Genomic DNA, 17,437 nt, shown 5'->3' with positions numbered 1-17,437 from the left:
TCAGTAAAATTGTCAAGCGTTGAGTGGTCCCCGGTGATAAAAAGGTTGGGGACCACTGCTCTAGTCCAACCACCCACACCAAGCAGGAACTCACAACTACCTGCCTACCTACGGTGACCCCAATTTCATGCCCGAGTAATCCCTCCATATGCTCTGTGCTTCCATTGAAAGGGCTATTTTAATTGTGGCTACTTCCTGGCCCATAAAGCAGAGACGGACTGTGAAATGAGTACCTGAAATGCCCCCAGGAAATCAAGCTGCTTCCTGCTCACTTGTAGCATGCCAGGATCATCCCCACTGCAGAGGTACAAAAGCCAAGGAAGACTGGATTGAAACTTCCTTTCATCCTTGGAAGAGCTGCAGACATGAAGAATCGGGACATTGCAGCCCTCCTCTTCCTTGTTTTCTCAGTCACTGAAGCCAAGTGGTTCAGGAGATGTGAACTAGCTAGAATCATGAGAAGATCTGGCCTGCTGTCATATGGAGGCGATACCATAGGCGACTGTGAGTTTGCTTCTCCTCCCATGAAATTTCCTGTGCTCTGCTACAATTCCTCTTCTCATTTTTGCTTCCCAGGAGCGGTAAGGAGAAGATAATGTGGGAAGTAGGATACAGGGGGGAATGAAGAAACCTCTCACAAGTTCTTATGGGTTCCACATCCAGACTTTGATACTTCAGATTATTAGAACAACGAACGTGGAATGCATCTTCCACGCTATATTCCCCCTCTATAATCCGTTTCCTGCTCTGTTTGTTCCAGGGGTTTGCTTGGTTTACCATGAAAGCAGATACAATTCAAACGTTGTGGGTCTAACAACCCCTGAGGGTGGCAGGAGCTTTGGACTTTTTCAAATAAACAGCTATTGGTGGTGTTCCAGGGGAAGATCTGAACCGGATTTTGGATGCAAGATGTACTGCCGTGGTAAGTATGAGGTTGTTATTGGTGTAAGTAGCTAAATGCCTGTGAAATTCCCTAAGGATGCCAGTGGTGTTCCAGACTAGGATCTGCAATGCCCAGGTTCAAATCCCTATTTTGATATGGAAGGTCACTTGGGGATTTTGGACCGGTTACGCCAGGGATGGCCAAACTGTCCATGCACTAAAACTCCCATGTGTCCCCGCCAGCATGTGTAGTCCAATGACATCTGGAAAGGGACCATTTAGCTAACCCTTGGGGACCTTGGACTACATATCCCAGGAGTCCCTGCTAGAATGTGTAGTCCATGGACATCTGGAGAAGCACAGTTTGGTCAACCGTGGGTCACCTTGCACTACTTTCCCCATGAGTCCCTGCCAGCATGTGTTGTCCGTGGACATCTGGAGAGACACAGTTCGGCCAGCCTTGGGTTAGACAGTCACATTGAAAATTCGTGGTAGATCTATGCCCCCCTACCAGGTATGAGTTTGCATCTTACCTCCTTCCCCTCTCCCCTCTAATAGTGGGGGCTGGGAGTGGGTTTTCCACCATGTTGGGATTTTATGTCTCTTATGGGGTTTTTAAGACTTTGTAACCCGCCATGAGCCAGTTCTGGGAGTGGCGAGGAATAATAATAATAATAATAATAATAATAATAATAATAATAATAATAATAATAATAATAATAATAATAATGAAGATGATGATGATACCTCAGAGGTTAAAGGTAAAGGTCTCCCCTGTGCAAGCACCGAGTCATGTCTGACCCTTGGGGTGACACCCTCCAGCGTTTTCATGGCAGACTCAATACGGGGTGGTTTGCCAGTGCCTTCCCCAGTCATGACCGTTTACCCCCCAGCAAGCTGGGTACTCATTTTACCCACCTTGGAAGGACGGAAGGCTGAGTCAACCTTGAGCCGGCTGCTGGGATCGAACTCCCAACCTCATGGGCAAAGCTTTCAGACGGCTGCCTTACCACTCTGCGCCACAAGAGGCTCAAAATAACCTCAGAGGTTATTTTGAGAATAAAACGAAGGCAAGAAGATTGATGCAAGGTGCTTTGGGTCCTCACTGGAGGGAAAGGCAGGGTATAAATGAAGCCAATAAATAAGACAACTAGGGGAAGAGGAATAAATGTAGGTTTGTGGATGGCTGGGGAAAAAGAAGGAAGCAGGGTAAGGTGAGGACGTTGAGTCTGCCATATGGAGGGGGAAAGGGAATAGTGTCAGGAGTGGGATGCAGGGGAAAGTGTTTTGTTCCCCACAAGACCCTGCAATGTCCCCACCTTGTAATTGGGACTGGTCCGACCTGACCTGCCTCATGTTTCAGGGCCCATGTTATTTGCCATCGAGCGATACAATCAGATTTAGCCCTTTGTTTGTTTGGGCCCATGTAATGGTTATGGCCTCTTGTGGCGCAGAGTGGTAAGGCAGCAGACATGCTGTCTGAAAGCTCTGCCCATGAGGCTGGGAGTTCGATCCCAGCAGCCGGCTCAAGGTTGACTCAGCCTTCCATCCTTCCGAGGGCGGTAAAATGATTACCCAGCTTGCTGGGGGGTAAACGGTGATGACTGGGGAAGGCACTGGCAAACCACCCCGTATTGAGTCTGCCATGAAACGCTAGAGGGCGTCACCCCAAGGGTCAGACATGACCTGGTGCTTGCACAGGGGAGACCTTTACCTTTACTAATTGTTATGGCAAACATTCACAGGAATAAGTGATGCCTTCGTCCAGACAAACTTAGAATCCCAGGTGCACCCATCAACGCAGTGACATGGATGATAGATCACGAGGCTGGCCAAATCTAGTTCAGCCTTGTGTGCATTCCACTCTTTAGAGCAGGAGGAGGGGAGAAAACAAGTGGTCCCCCCCAGGCCATTCTAACTAACAATTTGTGCTATACTCAACGTTAAATGGACTATCAGAAAGGGGAAATATACCATTCTGGCAGAAAGAGAATACTCCAGAGATGTTCATGATTAAAATCAAATGATTCTCTTTTGGAACATTCTGATTTCTATTGTTCCCACATCACTACATTGCTAACTTTCTGTACAAAGACAAAACTGTGTTTATTGAAATGAAATGTAACCCGACAAGGAAGTACTTCGTAGCCAAAGTTTTTACACCGAGAAGTGAAGACTGAATTGCAAACAGGGGTGACCAAAGTGTGGCTCTCCAGCTGTCCATGGACTACAATTGATGAAATTTCAACCAGCTAGTAATTGGGTGTAATCAATACTGAACAGTTGTTGTTCAAACTGCTAAACTGTATTTGTGTGCTCACTATTGGCATCAAGTACTCAATGGTAGGATCACAGTGAATTTTCTGCCCTGTGCTTGGGAGACCCCTTTGTTCGGTGTCGGGGACCCGCTTGCTAACTGAAAAAACAGGGTGCCCCTTTGAAGAAAACGTCACGCCAGGCCTGGTGAACGATACAACAGGAACAAGCTTTATTTCAGCAACGTGGAGTCCGCTGGTATGGAGTAAGAGCTTCCACCGAACTCCAGGTGGAAGCTCCCTTTTATACAAAACCCACCTCCTTAGGCTGTATTGCCCCACCCAGTACTTGCGGAGGGAACATGCTGATACAATCATGACTCATGCACATATGCGAGGTTTTCCGGGGTTCCTGATGGCCCATTTTCCTGGAACAAAGGGCCATCTCCGGGCCCTTGTCAAAAGGTGGAGGGGGACATTGAGGTTCTTTAGCGGCCATTGCCACCTCAACGATCGGGTGGGGCGCCCAGCTGCCGGCTTGCCTATGATCACCATGCCCTACCTCCGTGATCGCGGGCGCCTCTGATGGCGGGGTTCGGTCCGGTTCCCAAGCCACCAAGGACCGAACCACGACATTCTGCCCCCCCAAAGGTCCATTCTCCAACCCCCCGGGACGGCCAGGATACCGCTTGTGGAAACGTTCAGTGAGTCGGGGCGCAAGGACGTCCGCTGCCCAGACCCATTCCCGGTCCCCCAAAGCGAAGTCCTTCCATTCCACGAGGTACTGCAACTTCCCCCTGTGGAGTCTAGAGTCCAGGATATCCGCCACCTCGTGGTGCTCCCCCCCCGGCAGGACCTCGGGCACTGGCGGGGAAAACACGGGGTGCCAAACGTCACCGTCCGGAGTTTTTTTTAGAAGGCTCACGTGAAAGACGGGATGGATGTGCCGGAGGTTCTTGGGGAGCTTGAGCTTGACCGAAACTTCGTTGATCGGGGCCAAGACCTCGAAAGGCCCCAAAAACCGAGGGCCTAGCTTCTTGCTGGGCAAATTCAACCGTAGGTTCCGGGTGGAAAGGTAAACTCGATCCCCCGGTCGGATCTCTTCAGCTGGTCGTCTCTTCCGGTCGGCGTCCTCTTTCTGCGCTGCCTTGACTTTGTGGAGCTGCTCCTGCAGCGACTTCCAGCAGCTCCCGGCACGCTTCCCCCACTCGCGAAGGTCGGCCGATTCCCGGGCGGGGACCTCTCCAAGCTCCGGGAAGTGTCTCAGGTCTGTCCCGTAGACGACGGCAAAAGGCGACATCTCCGTGCTGCTGTGGTCTGCGTTGTTGTACGCGAACTCGGCCAGGGGGAGCAGGGGCACCCAGGTGTCTTGATGATAGGAACCGAAACACCGCAAGTACTGCTCCAGTACTTGATTAACCCGCTCGGTCTGCCCGTCCGTCTGGGGGTGGTAAGCGGAGCTCAGCCCTTGCTCGATGTCTAACAGGCGCAGGAAAGCTTGCCAAAACCGGGACACGAATTGTGAGCCCCGATCGGAAATCACCTTGTCCGGCAGCCCGTGCAGTCGGAACACGTGATCCAGGAACATCCGAGCCAACTGTGAAGCACTGGGGACACTGGCGCAAGGAATGAAATGGGCCTGTTTGGAAAATAGATCTACCACCACCCAGATCACCGTTTTCCCCTTGCTGGGAGGCAAGTCTGTTATAAAGTCCATGGAGATCACTGACCACGGCCGGGTCGGGACCTCGAGCGGGTGCAGCAGACCTTTCGGCTTGCCAACCCCCGGCTTGCAGGTCAGGCAGACAGGACAACCACTGACGTAAGCTTTTGTGTCCCGCCGCAGACTGGGCCACCAAAACCGCCGCCGGGCCAACTTCCAGGATTTTACGAAACCGAAGTGCCCGGCGGTCTTAGCATCGTGGCAGAGGCTGAGGGCTTCCCGTCGTAGCCCTTCCGGGACGTAGACAGCCTCCCCCCTCCGCCAGAGACCGGAGTCCAAAATCAAAGAGTCCCGGAGCTCAGCCAGCTCCTCGTCTGTCCCGTAGGCTGCCACTAGGCGGTCTCGGAGCGGGGCGGTCGCCGGGTCGGGCTCCCATCCCTCCCTGGCCCGACGCCTAGTGACGACCCCCCGTCCCAGCTGCTCCTCACCAAACACGGACCTGGTGCAGGGAGCGTACCCCTCCCCATAATGCGGCAGACGGGAGAGGGCGTCCGCGAGGAAATTCTCTTTGCCGGGGATGTGACCAAGCTTGAAATTGTACCGCGAAAAGAACTCCGCCCACCTCATCTGCTTGGCGTTCAGGGATCGCGGTTGCCGGAGCGCCTCCAGATTCTTGTGATCTGTCCAGACCTCGAACGGCTCCTCTGTTTCCTCCAGCCAATGCCGCCATTCGGTGAGGGCGAACTTAATCGCAAACGCCTCCTTCTCCCAGGTAGACCAGTTCCGCTCCGTTTCGGCGAATTTTCGTGAGAGGTAGGCCGCCGGCCTCAGCTGTCCCGCCTTGTCTCGCTGCAGGAGAACCGCCCCGGCTGCTGCGTCGCTGGCGTCGACTTGTACCACCATCGGCTGGGTTGGGTCGACGTGCAGTAGCGTGGGCTCAGACGCGAAAGCTTGCTTGAGGGCCAGGAACGCTGCCTCCGATTTCTCATTCCAGCCGAGCGCTGCGCTGGGCCGCGTGGCGCGAGGACCTCTCCCCTTGGTACCTAGCAAGTCCGTGAGGGGAGCCACTACGGAGGAGTATCTGGGGATGAAGCCTCTAAAAAAGTTAGCAAACCCCAGGAAGCTTTGTAGCTGTTTCCGGGTGCGGGGCCTTTCCCAGGCCAGCACCGCCTGCACCTTCTCGGGGTCCATAGCTATGCCCTGGGCTGAGATGCGGTAGCCCAAATAGTCCAGGGAGGGACGGTGGAATTCGCACTTAGCCAGCTTCACGTATAGGTGGTTTGCCAGCAGGCGCTTTAACACCTCCCTCACCAGGGTCACGTGCTCTTGGGGATCTTGGCTGTAGATCAGGACGTCATCCAAATAAACAACCACCCCCTGAAACAGAAGGTCCTGCAACACCTCATTAATTAGACTCATGAAAACCCCCGGTGCCCCGCTTAAACCGAACGGCATCACTTTAAATTCGAATTGTCCCAATTGACAGTTAAACGCTGTTTTCCACTCATCCCCCTCCCGGATGCGTACCCGGTAGTACGCCTCCCTTAGGTCCAGCTTAGTGAACAGAGTCCCTTTGCCCAGCCGGGCCAGCAAATCCGGGATCAGCGGGAGGGGGTAAGCGTTCCCCGCTGCGATGGCGTTGAGGCCCCGGTAGTCCTGGCACAGCCGTCGGGACCCATCCTTTTTCCGGACGAACAAGACTGGAGCTCCCATGGGACTGGAAGCGGGCCGGATGAAACCTCGGGCCAGATTTTTACCCAAAAACTCCCGGAGGTCCTTGAGCTCACCCTCACTCATCTTGTAGATGCGCCCTTTGGGTAGTACCGCCCCCTCTGGGATGTTGATAGCGCAGTCCGTGCGGCGGTGTGGGGGTAGCTCGTCCGCTTCCCGCTCGCTGAAAACGGCTGCGAGGTCTCGGTACTCTGGCGGGACCTCGGGCTCTGGTATCTCCTGCTGCGCCGCCGCCGCTCCCCTGGGACGCGCCGCCGTCCTCTTGTGGCCGGAATTCTCGTGGGGGACCCGATGCCGTGCACCCACCGTCAAGTCGAACTTCAGGGTCCCCGCCCGCCAGTCCACCACGGGGTTGTGTTCCTTCAGCCAATCCAGGCCCAACACCGCCCGATATCCCGCTACGGGGACCTGGATCAGCCACCGCAGCTCTTGGTGGTCCCCTATGTGGATGGCGATAGGACCCACCTCCTCCCCGAAAGGTCCCCCCTGAATCGGGCTGCCGTCCATCTGGACGAAAACCAGGGGAACCTTCCGAATGCGCTTCGGTAGCCCCAAAGCCCGGGCTATCTGGGGGTGGACCATGCTGTGGTCGCATCCAGAGTCCAAAAGAGCCTCCCCCACCCAACTTAGTCCGTTCTCCGGGTTCCGGAGCTCTAAAATTACCACGTTCGGAGGTCGCGCCTCATGCTGTAGGGGTTTTCCCTCGCACCGCGGGACCTGCTGCCCGGCGCCGTCTACAGCAGGTCCTGGCCGTTTCCCGTCGCCTGGGCGCTTCCCGGTTCGTTGCGGAGGTCCTCCGCCCGGCGTGCCTGCTGGGGGCGTGTCGCACCTCCCCCCTGGGAGAGCCCGCGGTCCTCCCCCCCTTGCCGTTGGCACGCTGCTGCGAAATGTCCTGACCCCCCGCATTTCAGGCACAGACCTTCCCGGCGTCTCCTTTCCCGCTCGGGGTTCGGGGGTCGTTTGGGGCGAGAGTTGTCGGGGCCCGGTCTCGGCGCCTCGGCTGACCCGCCTTTGGCCTCCCGGGGGGGTGCGGCGGCCCAACCCAGGCTGGCTTCCAGCTTGGCGACCACAAAACACCACCCCTCCAGTGTAGACAGATCTTCTTCCGTCCCCTTGATCACGGCCCATTCCCTGAGCTTCGGGTTAAGGCCCTCCCGGAAGTACTCGATTTGGGTCTCCTCGTTCCAGGAGAACACCTTGCCTGCTTCCCTCCGGAAAATGTCTATATAGTCCATAACCCCCCTAGTACCCTGTCGAAGTCCCTTGATCCGACTCTTTGCCTTGTCCTCAGCCTGGGGGTCCTGGAATCGTCGGCGGAGCGCGACCACGAAGTCCTGCAGGTCCCGAGTTGCCGGGTCGCCGCGCTCGGCCAACCCTAGGTACCACTGACCCGCCTTGCCCTGGAGACACGAGGCCACCCCCCAGACCAAGTCCTCGGAGTCCTCATACCGGTCTCCATACCTCCGGGCATGCGTCAGCGCGTGGAGGAGGAACTGCGGGAGGTCGTCCGGCGTCCCGTCGAAACGCGCCTTAAGCTCTGGGGGGGAACGTTTTGGAGAGTAGTCCGACCCCCTCCGGATCCGGGATTCTCGGCGTCCGCCGTCTCGTCCTGCTCCGCTCCACCGGCTACCAACTTGCCCAACGACGCCGTGCCGCTCCCTGCCTTGCACGTCGCTCCTGCGTTGGTCCGGCTCTCGCCGCCCCGTCGGCTCCCCCGCTCCCCCGAGATCCTCTGCTGTCTCGCCTCTCCGCTGGCCGTCTCGCCTACTCGGGACTGAAAACTGCTCCGGGTCGGGGTCCGGGGCCCGCTCACCAGTGCCGGGCTCGTCCTCGTCGCTGGAGACGTCCTCACTCGACGCGATCCCCTCCGCCGTTGTATTACCAGTCCCTCCGGGCCCGGCCCGAGCTTGCTCACGGGCTTCAGCTGCCTGCAAGCGCCTGGCCAAGTCCGCCATGGCCCGCCGCAGGTCCTCTAGGGATTCCTCAGGTCCTACCGGGCGAAGCGCCTGCCTCAGCTGGGTGTCCCAGGTTGGGGCCAACCCCCCAGACCTCGGCGCGCTCCCCGCCGTGCTTGGGAACCCCATGGCCCGGCGCCTTCCCTTGGCCGCCGCTGCCGAGGGTCTCGGGGTCCCGGACAGCTGCTCCTGGCCCCCCGATTTTCGGAGGAAATCTCCCGGGGACATTAAACTCATGTTCCCGGGGTTCGTGGGGGTCGAGACCGCCCCGTTGCTTGAAAACGCCATCTCTGGATCCGTCCCGATAAGCGCTCGGATGCGATGCCGACCCTGGAGTTCGGTGGGAAGCTCTTACGATGTCGGGGACCCGCTTGCTAACTGAAAAAACAGGGTGCCCCTTTGAAGAAAACGTCACGCCAGGCCTGGTGAACGATACAACAGGAACAAGCTTTATTTCAGCAACGTGGAGTCCGCTGGTATGGAGTAAGAGCTTCCACCGAACTCCAGGTGGAAGCTCCCTTTTATACAAAACCCACCTCCTTAGGCTGTATTGCCCCACCCAGTACTTGCGGAGGGAACATGCTGATACAATCATGACTCATGCACATATGCGAGGTTTTCCGGGGTTCCTGATGGCCCATTTTCCTGGAACAAAGGGCCATCTCCGGGCCCTTGTCAAAAGGTGGAGGGGGACATTGAGGTTCTTTAGCGGCCATTGCCACCTCAACGATCGGGTGGGGCGCCCAGCTGCCGGCTTGCCTATGATCACCATGCCCTACCTCCGTGATCGCGGGCGCCTCTGATGGCGGGGTTCGGTCCGGTTCCCAAGCCACCAAGGACCGAACCACGACATTCGGCTCCTTCCCACTTCCTGCTTCTTCAGGAAGTGAAAGACTTCAGCTTTGCAAGAGTAGCAATTGTCCAGCATTAATCACTCAGCTCCCTCTGTCCACTGATGTGTGGGATGTACTCTTTCCTGTAGCCTAGCCATAGAGGCTTGCAAGGTATTTTCTTTGTGACTACTTTTTAAGGTTTTGTAGTCACAAGAGCCTCTTGTGGCGCAGAGTGGTAAGGCAGCCGCCTGAAAGCTTTGCCCATGAGGTTGGGAGTTCAATCCCAGCAGCCGGCTCAAGGTTGACTCAGCCTTCCATCCTTCCGAGGTCGGTAAAATGAGTACCCAGCTTGCTGGGGGGTAAACGGTAATGACTGGGGAAGGCACTGGCATACCACCCCGTATTGAGTCTGCCATGAAAACGCTAGAGGGCGTCACCCCAAGGGTCAGACATGACTCGGTGCTTGCACAGGGGATACCTTTGCCTTTACCTTTAGTCTTCTTCAGTAAGGAAACAGAAGCAGATGAATATGCCATATATTTGTAAATAATCCTTCATAGTAAAGATTACTCCTTTTTAAACCTCAAAGTAAGTGCTGTGAGTCTCGATCCTTGTTCCATCCACAAAGTTAACTAAGAACCACCAGCTTTCAAATGCTCTGTTACTCTTCAGCTTTATTTCTCTGGAGAGACTCAGGATCAATCCAAGTCTAAAAGGTCCAACAATGACCATGAACCCCTGCTAATTGGCCATGCTGGCAGGAACTCATGGTCTGGAGAGCTATAGTTTGGCGAATCCCACTCTTTAAATTTATTCATGCCTGGACTGTCATGGACATGTAGGCCACGGAAAGCCCACAGTTGTGGGGCAGTGGCTGAGAATGTCTAGGTGCCTTTCTCTTGCTGGCTTGTGGCACTGATGTGAGTAGACCTTTTCAAAGAATGGTTGATAATTGTTCCTCAACAGTCCCTAATAAGCTATTTTGTTTTCTGGACAATCTTCCTGCAGAGTTAACAGATGATGACATCTCAGATGACATTACATGTGCTATGACAATTGCCCTTGGGAAAGCTGGGCTGGATGCCTGGTGAGTCCGTTTTTGCTTAGCATATCTATTCTATTATTCAGCCACAACTTGAATATATGTAGGCCATATGCATAAATGTGAACAATACTTCATTGATCCTGATAAATCCCAGAAATATGTGGCATTATTAAGTGATATCATTTTTGCATGAGAAATAGTTAGCATTACAGCCTCTGAATGTTGGTGGCAATTTCAGCCCTTTCCTGATGACGTCGCCGACATCCCAAGGCTGTCCAGTTGGTGTCCCACAGTTTTCACCATTTTTATAATGGAATGCGGTAAATCCAGGAAAGGGGATTTACCACTCATTATCACGTTTCCCAGTGGTGCGCAAGCATATTAGTTTGGCTTTAAGTCTGTGTTTTGAAATTAGTTTTGTTGATCTCAAACATTGCTGGTTTGATTTGGATTTGTGATCTGCAGTGGATTCTCACATTTGATACTGCTATAGATTGGCACAGATCCTCTGTTTCCCCATTCTTTGGCTTGTTACTGGAGTAGGGGTGGCCGATTCGGCTGCCGAAGCACCGTTCCTGCCCGTAGCGACATTACCACAGGCAGGGGGGAGGCGTGGTTGGCAGTGCGGTGGCGGGCACACACATGCAGGTGCAGAGCTCTGTGCCTCCGTGTGTGCGTCAACTGGCGCACTGGCGCCCGCGCCTCTCGCCCACCCGTGCCGAGGCGACGGCTGCTACTGGTGAGAATGGCTGCTTTGGCGGCCAAATCGCACACCCCTATATAGGAGCTATTGTGTTTGGTTTGGACCATTCTCTGGTTTGCCATGGGGTTGGATTTCTGAGTTGTACGCTTTTCGTGCTGAGATGGTCACATTGTCCTGCATTTCTGTCAGGATTCCCTGGTTCTGCATTGGTTTTTGGAGACTTGTTAGGTTTTTCCACTTTGAAAGGCACTAAACATTTGAATCCCCCTTCAAGGATCGCTGCCTTGTTGTGGCAAGGGGGCTTGCGTAGTTCAGTGAAGCTATGAGCTATGCCGTGCAGGGTCACCCAAGACGGACAGGTCATAGCTGAGAGCTCTGACAAAAGGTGATCCACTGGAGAAGGAAATGGCAAACCACTCCAGTATCTTTGCCATGAAAACTCTATGGACAGTTCCAATAGGCATAACGATATGACGCTGGAAGATGAGCCCCTCAGGTCGGAAGGTGTCCAATATGCTACTGGGGATGAGCAGACGGCTCGTACGAGTAGCGCCAGAATGAATGAAGCGGCTGGGCCAAAGCCGAAAGGACGCTCAGTTGTGGAAGTAACTGGTGGCGAAAAGACAGTCCGATGCTGTAAAGATTTTTATTCCATAGGAACCTGGAACGTCAGATCCATGAATCAAGGCAAGCTGGACGTGGTTAAACAAGAAATGAGAAGACTGAACATCGACATTTTAGGAATCAGTGAACTAAAATGGACAGGAATGGGTGAATTTAATTCAGATGACCATCAGGTATACTACTGTGGACAAGAATCTCGCAGAAGAAATGGAGTAGCCTTCATAATCAATAAGAGAGTAGGAAAAGCAGTCTTGGGATACAATCCCCAAAATGACAGAATGATCTCAGTTTGAATCCAAGGCAAACCATTCAACATCACAGTGATCCAGGTCTACGCCCCAACCACTGCTGCTGAAGAGGATGAAGTTGATCAGTTCTATGAAGCCCTACAACACTTTCTAGAAGCAACGCCCAAAAATGATGTGCGTATCATCATGGGGGATTGGAATGCTAAAGTAGGAAGCCAAAAGATAACCGGGATAACAGGCAAGTTTGGCCTTGGAGTACAAAATGAAGCAGGGCACAGGCTGGTAGAATTTTGTCAAGAGAATACAATGGTCATAGCAAACACTCTTTTCCAGCAACCCAAGAGACGACTCTATACATGGACATCACCAGACGGTCAACACAGAAATCAGATTGACTATGTGCTCTGCAGCCAAAGATGGAAAAGTTCTATCCAGTCAATAAAAACAAGACCAGGAGCTGATTGTGGTTCAGATCATGAGCTTCTTGTTGCAAAATTTAGGCTTAAATTGAAGAAAGTAGGGAAAAGCACTAGGCCACTCAGGTATGAACTAAATCATATCCCCGACGAATACACAGTGGAGGTGACAAATAGATTTAAGGAATTAGATCTGATAGACAGAGTGCCTGAAGAACTATGGACGGAGGTTCGCAACATTGTACAAGAGGTAGCAACTAAAACCATCCCAAAGAAAAAGAAATGCAAGAAATCAAAATGGCTGTCTGAGGAAGCTTTACAAATAGCTAAGGAGAGAAGGGAAGTGAAAGGCAAGGGAGAAAGAGAAAGATACACCCAATTGAATGCAGAATTCCAGAGAAAAGCTAGAAGAGATAAGAATGCCTTCTTAAATGAACAGTGCAAACAAATAGAAGAAAACAATAGAATGGGGAGGACCAGAGATCTTTTCAAGAAAATTGGAGATATGAAGAGAACGTTTCATGCAAAGATGGGTATGATAAGGGACCAAAATGGTAGGGACCTCACAGAAGCAGAAGAGATCAAACAAAGGTGGCAAAATTATACAGAAGAACTATACAAGAGCGAGCTTAACATCCCTGATGACCACAATGGGGTAGTTACTGACCTGGAGCCAGACATCCTGGAATGTGAAGTCAAATGGGCCTTAGGAAGTCTGAGCAACAATAAAGCTAGTGGTAGTGACAGCATTCCAGTTGAACTATTCAAAATCTTAAAGGACGATGCAGTAAAAGTGCTACACTCAATATGCCAGCAAATTTGGAAAACTCAACAATGGCCACAGGATTGGAAAAGGTCAGTTTACATTCCAATCCCAAAGAAGGGCAATGCCAAAGAATGTTCAAACTACCGCACCATCGCACTAATTTCTCATGCTAGCAAAGTTATGCTCAAAATCCTACAAGCTAGGCTCCAGCAATATGTGGACCGAGAACTTCCAGAAGTACAGGCAGGATTTCGAAGAGGCAGAGGAACTAGAGATCAAATTGCCAACATACGCTGGATCATGGAGAAAGCTAGGGAGTACCAGAAGAACATCTACTTCTGCTTCATTGACTATGCTAAAGCCTTTGATTGTGTGGAGCACAACAAATTGTGGCAAGTGCTTAAAGAGATGGGAATACCAGAGCATCTTATTTGTCTCTTGAGAAATTTATATGCAGGTCAAGAAGCAACAGTGAGAACTGAACATGGAATCACTGACTGGTTCAAAATTGAGAAAGGAGTTCGGCAAGGCTGTATACTGTCGCCTTGCCTATTTAACTTGTATGCAGAGCACATCATGAGAAATGCGGGATTAGAGGAGTCACAAATTGGGATCAAGATTGCAGGGAGAAATATCAACAACCTCAGATATGCAGATGATACCACTCTAATGGCAGAAAGTGAAGAGGAACTAAAGAGCCTGTTGATGCGGGTGAAGGAGGAGAGTGCAAAAGTTGGCTTGAAACTCAACATCAAGAAAACAAAGATCATGGCATCCGGCCCTCTCAATTCCTGGCAAATAGAAGGGGAAGAAATGGAGATAGTGACAGATTTTATTTTCCTGGGCTCCAAGATCACTGCAGATGGGGACTGCAGCAAAGAAATTAAAAGACGCTTGCTCCTGGGGAGGAAAGCTATGGCAAATCTAGACAGCATCCTAAAAAGCAGAGACATCACCCTGCCAACAAAAGTGCGTTTAGTCAAGGCTATGGTCTTCCCAGTTGCAATGTATGGCTGCGAAAGTTGGACCATAAGGAAGGCCGAGCGTCAAAGAATTGAGGCTTTTGAACTCTGGTGCTGGAGAAGACTCTTGCGAGTCCCTTGGACTGCAAGGCGAACAAACCAGTCAGTCCTAGAGGAGATCAGCCCTGACTGCTCTTTAGAAGGCCAGATCCTGAAGATGAAACTCAAATATTTTGGCCACCTCATGAGAAGGAAGGACTCCCTGGAGAAGAGCCTAATGCTGGGAGAGATCGAGGGCAAAAGAAGAAGGGGACGACAGAGAATGAGGTGGATGGATGGAGTCACTGAAGCAGTAGGTGCAAACTTAAATGGACTCCGGGGAATGGTAGAGGACAGGAAGGCCTGGAGGATCATTGTCCATGGGGTCGCGATGGGTCGGACACGACTTCGCACATAACAACAACAAAACATTTGAATACCAGAACCAATAGGCAATATCAGAGGAAGGTTTCAGCCTCTATGCCCTGTTGTTTGCTGTCCACAGGAACTGGTTGGCCACTGTATGAGAGGGGGCAGGACTAGATCGACTACTGGTCTGTACTGGTAGGGCTCTTTGTATGTTCTTATAAAGTCCTTGGCCTCTACGCCGTATTGTTTGTCTTGCAAAAGAACTGGTTGGCCTCTGGGCTATTCCTGTGTTCTGATGAAAATGGAAGCTGCTTCGATTCCCATTGTGGATAAAGGCAGGGTACAAATGAAGGAAACTCATTAATAGAGCTGGAGATGGGAGGCAGATAAAAGGTAGGTTGGCGAACGGCCGAGAAGAGAAGGATGAGGTAAGGAAAGAGGAGAAGAAATGGGAGGTGGCCAGAAGGAAGCAAAAAACGAATTTTGTGGGGGAAAGGGAAACAGAAAGTTATATGTCAATCAAAAAGACCTTGACAGAGTTCCCTACCATGCAAGTAGGCAGGCCCAGGGGATGATGCCACACAGGTGAGCTAAGTGAGGCAGAAGTTGAAGACAGGAAGGAGAAAAAAGAGAGGATGATTGCTGGGTGGGAAAGAGAGAAGAAGCTGGGAACAAGGAAGGTCCTGGGGTACTGAAAGAGGAAACAGTGGGGGAGGGGAATATGAAGTCCTCCTCTCCAGTCCTTGCAGGTCCCCAACTTGCACTATGCGAAAAGGGTGAAAGTCAAACTGAGGCGTTGTACTGAGATTCTCTGTCTTTCTCTTATAGCCTCATTTTACCTGCAGCTGTTACAGGAAACAGTCATGTGATTGTGTATTTTCTTTTCTCTTTCTGACTTGCAGGCCAGGATGGACAAATCACTGCAAGGGGAAAGATAACACACATTGGCTTAGAAACTGCAATCAATGAATTGCAGGAAGAAGGTGGAGTAAGACAGGAGAAAAGTGGAGCAGTAATCTGGCTATGGGAGGTTGCATTTCTCCACTGGAAAATCTCCAATAAATTGTATAGAAGCACGTCCTGTGTTGGTTATATCAGGAGAATGAAGAAGAAGCTACAGCACACCTCACAGACAAGTTCAGATCTCCTTCCCAGTGTCAAGAAGTCCAGTCTGGGACTCCAAGGGGTGCCAGAATTAGTATGCGCAAAAACCAGACTTAGCTTAAAGAGAGCCAGAGAGCCAGTTTGGTGTAGTGGTTAAGAGTGCAGACTTCTAATCTGGCATGCCGGGTTCGATTCTGCGCTCCCCCACATGCAGCCAGCTGGGTGACCTTGGGCTCGTCACTGCACTGATAAAACTGTTCTGACCAAGCAGTGATATCAGCGCTCTCTCAGCCTCACCCACCCCACAGGGTGTCTGTTGTGGGGGGAGGAATGGGAAGGCGACTGTAAGCCGCTTTGAGCCTCCTTCGGGTAGGGAAAAGCGGCATATAAGAACCAACTCTTCTTCTTCTTCTTCTAAATAAAAGCAGCACTTGTTAGAATAATTTTCAGAATATAAATTTATCTGTTTGCAGCTCGTGTGTCTAAAGCAAGCAGCACACACAAAAAATAAAAACTTTCTTGATTATTTAATGCAGTCTATTCCAATCTTTTGATGGCAGAGGAACATGTGAAACATTTTTCAGGCTTCAAGCCACACTTAGAGTTATGTCAGTTGGCTACGCCTCTCTTCCCTTCCAGAACTGCCATACCTGGAAGTTACATGTGACACGACATTAAGGTAAAGGTAAAGGTACCCCCTGTGCAAGCACACGATGTTACTCACTGTTAAAAAAGGAGCACACAAAATGGTATGCAGTGACCAAAAAAAGTTCCCATGTGTTCCAAAAGATAAAAGCCATACGGTGCAAATGAAATTCACCAGCAACAAATAAAATAAATCCTAAACATGCTTCAGCTAGCTGGATGCCAGATCGCATGGTGGCCCAGCCACCTGCTGCAAGCATCGCCCATGCTACCAACACCCCGGACATTTAGGGCGATGGCATGAATTTCATTGGCTCCCCACAGTAGCACCTGTTACATCCCTGGGTGCAACAGGATTTAGGACTATGAAATGAATATAACAAAAGGCCAGTGTTTAGAATTACAAAACAACAAAGGGACATATGCTGCCCTATCTGGCTGCACCCAGTGGCAACTGGGTGGAAGATGCCTGGGCTGCAGAGCCCAGTCGGAGTCCACCCCAGAGTGAGGTCAAAGTCCAGTCTGAGTCAAAGCAAGCAGAGTTAGGGGTGAGGCAAAGAGTAGTCGAGAGAAAGCCAAGGTCAGTGTCCAGAGAAACAAGTAGTCACCAGAGCCAGTCCGATTACCAAGTGTTTAGTCAAAAGCCGTTAGCCAGAAGTCACAGGAGTTCACAGAGATAAGGAATCTGAGCCAGACAGGAGGGTTTCTACATAGATTGCAACCACGACAACACGCTGCTGCAGCTCTGCCTAAAAGCAGCCCTGCTAATGAGCTGAGTGATTCCAGCTGGCCCATCACTCACTCTCCTGTGAAGCTGCATCACCTGTGTCTGCTCTACGCTGGCACTGAGCCAGCAGCCTTGCACTTCTCCACCTTTCCACAGCTACTGCTCGTCCCTTCTGCCTTAAACACCCAACATCCAGGCTGTCATCGGACTCTGGTTGTGCTGGGGCTGGGCACACAACAAGCTCCTTCCTTTCACTCCCTGCTTGCCCTGCAGTGTGCGAAGGAATCTGTAGCCTATGCTGACTGCCCAGATGATGGATGTGGAACAGGCTTGGGTTGCTGTGGCAACTCCTCAGAGATGGGAGGTGGCAGTGGTGGCATGGCACCATCTCCTTCTCCAGGGCCCTCTCCCGGTGGGTTGGGATCAGATTTGGCCGGAAACCAAGTGTGGAAGTCTTGAACCAGATTGGG

At 51.8% G+C, this 17,437-nt stretch overlaps 1 long non-coding RNA gene across 1 annotated transcript; it reads left to right on the top strand.

Moving 5' to 3' along the window:
• The first annotated feature begins 355 nt into the window (after positions 1–355).
• On the top strand, positions 356–16,070 carry LOC143831420 (uncharacterized). The gene is made up of 4 exons (XR_013228873.1): positions 356–504; positions 761–922; positions 10,328–10,406; positions 15,394–16,070. It is a non-coding gene; the product is annotated as an uncharacterized LOC143831420 (long non-coding RNA).
• Positions 16,071–17,437: the final 1,367 nt, after the last annotated feature.

Source organism: Paroedura picta, chromosome 3 (assembly GCF_049243985.1).
Source record: "Paroedura picta isolate Pp20150507F chromosome 3, Ppicta_v3.0, whole genome shotgun sequence".
Lineage (NCBI taxonomy): Eukaryota > Metazoa > Chordata > Lepidosauria > Squamata > Gekkonidae > Paroedura > Paroedura picta.
Note: the sequence above shows the minus strand (reverse complement) of the source record. Positions and strands in the feature narration are given on the sequence as shown.